This window comes from Saccoglossus kowalevskii, chromosome 14, assembly GCF_978046115.1.
Source record: "Saccoglossus kowalevskii chromosome 14, keSacKowa6.1, whole genome shotgun sequence".
In the NCBI taxonomy this organism is placed as follows: Eukaryota; Metazoa; Hemichordata; class Enteropneusta; family Harrimaniidae; genus Saccoglossus; species Saccoglossus kowalevskii.
The window spans coordinates 11,311,629-11,318,190 of record NC_140654.1 but is presented as its reverse complement, the minus strand read 5'-3'; the positions used below and the strand labels follow the sequence as shown (position 1 = coordinate 11,318,190).

The 6,562-nt window shown below is 34.4% G+C and overlaps 1 long non-coding RNA gene across 1 annotated transcript; it reads right to left on the bottom strand.

Annotated features, from left to right (window-relative positions):
- Positions 1-1,691: 1,691 nt before the first annotated feature.
- On the bottom strand, positions 1,692-5,253 carry LOC102807971 (uncharacterized). The gene is made up of 6 exons (XR_013421140.2): positions 5,170-5,253; positions 4,979-5,067; positions 2,969-2,996; positions 2,863-2,891; positions 2,708-2,729; positions 1,692-1,862 (listed from the first exon to the last, which is right to left on the bottom strand). It is a non-coding gene; the product is annotated as an uncharacterized LOC102807971 (long non-coding RNA).
- Between the last annotated feature and the right edge of the window lie 1,309 nt (positions 5,254-6,562).

Here is a 6,562-nt window from a genome sequence, read left to right as displayed (position 1 = left end):
GGACGACAGGTACGTGGCGACATGCTATGCACCATACAAGCAAGTAAGATAAGAATAACAGGGATAGTAATAGTGGTTCAGAGACTGATTTAAGCAACCAAGGAGACAGCAGTAGTGAAAGTAAGAAGTGATGTGATGATTCAGAAGCTAAAAGTGACAAAGAGATTCATGGGAGTACTAATTACACAATTAGGTCTTGGAGAAGGGCAAGAACATGAAAACATTATTTTTATATTATCTTACAAAATATGGTAAGGTAATTATGGCAAACCATGATACATTTTGTAATTATGTCAGAACCAAAACTGTTAATGTTTCTTTATTTGCTTTTCAGGGAGGTCAATATGTCTTAAAATATAATGATGGGGTGGGTCACCCATTTTTTTAATTTGATAGGGGGGGTCAACTGAAACTTACAGCTGACAAAATGTTATTTTTGGCTTGACGAAGAGCTACACGCCCTAATATATATTTAGCAGAGTAAAGAAATACAACAATAGATTGATAGCTCACTGAGAAATGGAAAATAGTGTACGAAATTATGCGACAAAAACTTGAAGAACGAATGAAAAGATCCACTGAAAATTGAAGAAACTTTTCAAGGACACAGACGATGAAAATCGTTGAAGCGGTCACGGTACTGCGACGTGTTACGTTAACAAATGGTACACATATCACAACAGTTGAACAAATAAAAGATGGTAAATTTGCATGACAATAACTTGTGCGAATAGACTGTAACACATTCTGGATTCTGTTATTTTGGGGTACCTAAATTACAACTTCATTGCAGCTCCACATACTGTGACATAGATCATACTAATACTGTGACATAGATCGTGCCATGTAAATAAACAACACGAGCACGACACCAAAATCGTTTTAGACATGTTGTTTTTATAAGTTTATCACATCTCAATGTTGTTACGCATACTGTGATTGGTTGATACTCGATCACATGACATTGAATAAAAATGGATAGTACATGGTATATTGCCCGCCAAGTGGATATTACATTGATATATCACATGGATAAAGTAACTGAAAATTGCACATAACAAATTGTCGTTCACTGCACTCGTGCTACCCGGCCACAGTTGCTATCAAAGTTGCTTGATGTATGGTAGATGTAATTGTGCATGGTAGATGTCTGCTTGACGTGGTTAAATTAATAACACATCAATCTCCAAAATTAATCTTCTGCTAAGCAGAATACATTTATTCATGATTTTATTTGCTAAACTAGCAGTTCACCTTAACCAGCGCAAAGTGTGTGAACGTTGTTGGTTACCATAGCCTCACAAATTTGCAAGCATCATATCTGTTCCTGATGCAAAACCAAATACAAATTGTTTAGCCTTTCCGATCGGTTACATAAGATTCAAGGAATTTTGATAACATATAACATATTTATGAATCACAAGATCTGGAGTATTTTATTTATTGTTTTATATAACCATGGATTTGGTAAGGCTTTCTGTGACTAAAGTATTTTTATATGTTTTAGCATTTAGTCTTGGCTTACTTAATAAATCATTTTCATGGTTTCTGGCACTGGCAAATGAATTTCACGGATATTTGCACATTTATGAAATTGAATAGATGGTTTTTTTCTCAATACAAACTTTTTGACCTGTGTTTGTGTATGAAGGTTTGTAAGCGGATAAAATTGTGTCTTGTAGCATTGCATATACATTTTTTGTTCGATTTCATAAGCAGATACATGCACATTTCTATACAGGAAAACCTAGTATGCTAATATCTACTACTATGCTGGTTCATGAATACTGCGTTTGAACAGGAAAAAGAGGAGTCCTGGTATTGTATGTAGCATTATTTTCTTCCATTGCTTCTGAGTACCACTGAAAAAAAACACAAAATGAAATTGCCGTTAAAAGTGTGCTTATCGTTATAACTATTTAAATCACAAATGCATTATTGAAATATTGTATTTATTCTCCCATATTTACCACATTACATGCATCTGTGCATTGCTTATTACATTCATTAATTCTTTTATTCCGGCATACGTTCGTGTACCTCGCATCAAGCAACAAACTAAGTTAAAAATAATCTCATTGTCCATTTGCCTCCAACAGTGGGTCGAGACAAAAACAAAAATAAGTACAACGACAAACCTAATTAATCATTACGACTCTGACTTGAATTTTCGACCCAAATTTGCATAGATCTCATAACGCTATCTTTTTGTGAGCTGTGTACAAACTGGACCCACCCACTCAATCGCATTATTGACGAATGAACGAGTAACCCCACTGATTTGAACAGGCAGTTACTTCTGCTGCCTAATTCAGCGGTTTCTGGTCCAGAGTCCACAAAAACAGTAACTAAATGCCGTGTAAATATACACGTTACGATAACCTGTCAATGTTTTTCGACATTCATTTGTATGGTAAACACCATATAAAGGAGATCATATCACTGACACTCAATAAAGCCAAACGATAAATTAGAACATATGTTACTGGAGGTGCATAGTTGGCGTGTTATCTAAGATATACTGATGTTTGTGTGTGAATTATGGATTACTTTTAATGATATCCACAGATCTATTAGGATATATTTGTGTGTATTAATAATACCATGCCCGATAATATGTTCATCACTCCTTACTATGCAACGCCTTCTATTGATCCACACATTATTAGCATGTAGTCAGTCAGTCACACAAGACATAGCTACTTACCGGAATCTACATCCTCAAATTTCTGTTCCACGAAACATAACATAACACAAGTAAACAAAAAAAAAGGATTAGATCGATTTCATGGAACTCGTACTCGACCGACTGAAGATGCAATAATATTTAATATGGTAAGTGGAGTATCATCAAAGACGTACCTGTAAATCCGATGCCAGCTCGTCTATATCTAAAATGATATAATTTACAATTAATTATTGAAATTTGAAAAGGCACGGCAATATAAAAATTTTATATTTAACTAACCTTGTTCCAAAATTCCGACGTCTGTGTCCTATTAAAAAAAATATAATATAATAGTTATACCGACATTTGTTCGTGGATATAACATCGTTATAATACATGAATACATAGAACCATGGCCATTGACGAATGCACTTTTAAATACACGGTGAATGTAATAATGAGTATACAAACTCACTACAGATTGGCTGACTCAATGATAGTATTCAAGGATGTAGTAGAGAGTTTGTTTTTTTCTTTGAAAATATCAAATTCACCTTTTCTCCTCATTCTCTTATAAGAATATAGAGCGATGGTTTAAGAGGGTAATACATTTTGAGTACATCTGAGATACAGTGTGTTTTATGTTTTTTTGTGATTTTTCACGCATAAAAAACATCGGTATTTGGGGTTAATCTAGAGAGTTGATCTCGACTTCCAGCTGCTCCATGACGGTGATTTTAGGCATAGGTATTCTCTGATAGCTGCTAATGAAATCTGGCAAAGATAGTTTGTCTACAACTTTCCCGTTTGGAAACTCTGACACATGGTATCATATTTCAAAACAACGTTGACGATGTTTTTAAAAAGTGTTTTGAGGTCAAAATCTAGGTCATTTAACAGTAGACGAACTAGAAAATGTAATTCAAGCCTTTTACAGTATCCCAAGTACCACAAACATCTTTTATGTGGGCTTATTTCGATTTCGAAAATAACCTCTCTCTATTTGCACAGCGATCACGTGATTACACGGCTCCATTTATTTGTTTGTTGGAATATTTATTTCATATTACTCGAAAAATAAGCTTTCTAAAAGTAGATAACTTGATGGATTCAAAGAATATGTTACTTCAGAAATTTGCTATGCAAATGCAATAGCAATAACCTCTACTACATCTTTAAATACATTTTCGACACCTAGAGTTTTGCATTGTCGTATTTATTTGTCACACATATTGAATCAGGATTGCTGGCAATTTCAAAAGCCCATAGAATCGGTCATCTGTTTACAAACACAGAAGTTTGCATATAAACACGCGTGTTGAATTGTATTCTTAAGTACTACTGCAAAATTCTTTTGGTATCGTTTACTGAGTCTGATATGAGATTCGTCTAACTCAAATGGAACTCAACCGTTAGTGAATTTGGGAAAACAAACCATTCGTGAGAGTCGACCATACACTGGCCAGGTAGATATTTTCAACTATTTTAATAAACTTTGTCGACTAAAATTATTATAAGTGATCGAGACAATTTTCGTAGCACAGGCAGGCAGCAATGTAGATTTACTTGTTGTTGAAATGTGTTGTGTGGGAAATAACTTTCAAGAAAAGTATGTAACAAGCAATTTTATCAATTTAATGAGATATCCTAGTATCAACCAGAATGTACGCATGCACATGGTGCTTTGACCAGGGTTGCATGCTCAATGAATGAATTTCTAAAAGTGCCTTCAGCATCCCCATCATTTGCAGGGTACGGGACGACTGTTGTAACAATCACTATGCTGTTTGCCCTCCCTGACACTTGTTGGTCGTACCAAATAGCGTACGTTGAAAATATATGTACAAATACTTCAAGATAAAATATAAAAAACATAAATATAGAGAAGAATGACATCAGCACTAGTATTATAGAAGCACATAATATACAGCACATACACACATAATATAACATGTGCCACGCCGCCAAACAAATCTCAAAAAAACGTACAAAGCAGTCAGATAGAGTACACGTTATAAACAATTAGTTAGTATGACCATTCATATATGTGTTACTCAGTATTTTATAACAAAACAGGGGAATAATACGACGCTCAAATTAATCTACATTCTACGTAACATCAGCAGTTAGATATAAATAGCTACACACAGATTAGCCTGTAAGCAGACGTATTTTGCTGACAAGGCGAGAGGCCATCTTTGCTCTAGATTTTTTTAACACACAATTTTTTTTAATATTCCTAACCAAATAGTGTAAGTATAAGCAGGGTACAATGGAAAGTGTGAACAACTGTTACAGTAATGGACTTACAGGTTCTGGGTTTTCCTGGCCTTGTATATTGATTACCAGAATGAATAATAAAGCGAAGATCAACAGTGTTCTCATGTTTGGTGTAAATGCTGAAATTATAAAAAACAGTACGATTAGTATGCTGCAGTTTAAGGTACCACGTCATTAATAAACGGTAATGTTATACACAATGAAACAAGTCATCACCTTACTTGCTTCAATATGTGATGTGCCAACACTGATACCACTCCTGTGTGATTGGGAGACAGAAATGCTGATACTGGTAAACTGTGGTATTTCAATAATTATGCATATGGGCGTGGTCTACGTCATTCTTTGCTGTTCAGACGTAAGCATGAGTAGGATATTAAGCTGTTATGACCTCATTTCGCAATTTGGCCACTATTGGCGCTCTCTCGATGAATATGAATATTTATGTTCTTCCCTTAAAACGCGTGATTCAGGTATTCCATTGACAACAAGCATAACACTATTCAACTTGTTTACCACAATAGAGCGATGATTTTTGTCTGTTCTGAAGTCAGGGTTCTCTTTCAAATATCTTTCATAAAAGGAATATAAAAGTGAACGTGTTAAAATGACTATATTGGAAAAACAATATATAACAATGATAATATTATTACTGTACTAAATATTTCCACTAGAATAACAGAATGTGAAATTATAATGCTTTGTTTGATTTTGTGATTGCAAGGATTATAAATTTGTCATCATTAAATAGGATTTTGAAGATTTGTTGATTACCTGAGAGTGAAGGGATGTGTTTTTGAAATATGCATTTAATTTGTACATTCTGGGCTATTTATAAAAAAACGAATTCAATTTGGTGTATATGCTGAGATTTATTATAAATTTATTTTTAAAAGAAATTACGTGTAGGACGTGAGAGATTTAATTATGTATTTATTGCAGCCTTCCTGACCTTCATTTGGGCCAAGGATTTCACACCCCCCCTCCCTAAATTTGAGAGTATCATCACCATTCTCAGGGTGGTCATTCTCAAGGTCAGCGAACTTGACCTTGCCCCAAGCAGTCGGATCTTAGGGGCTCCCTGCCCAATATTTGCTTGATTTTGTCGTTTGTTTGTTTGTTTTTCATTTTTGCATTAATAGCTATGTATTGCGTAGCGTTGCGTTACAACAAATATGAAAATGAAAATGCTGCAGACTAAAAACAGAAACAAACAACTTATTGTTGCAATGTCTATTGTAAAAGTTTGAAAAGAATTTGAAACGTTTCACCTAAAAATATGTTCACCACATTCATGATGTTTTTTACTCAAAAAAACTTACTCCTTCAAAAAATAGACCTCGTAATTATTTGACGTATTGTTGTAATTTATTATTCATACCATCAGCTTCTAAAACGTTTTCATTTACAGTAATGCGCGAATAAATACATCTTCCAAGCGATCATCAAAGTTACGACGTGACATATCTTACTTCGCGATGTTATACACCGGTTATACCAATAATTCCTCTTACTCAGTCATGATGCCATGCAAAACATTGCATACTATAAAACTGTCAGAATAGACCATTTTCCGTACACTGCGAGAATCACGCGTTATGCGTGAAATCGAAC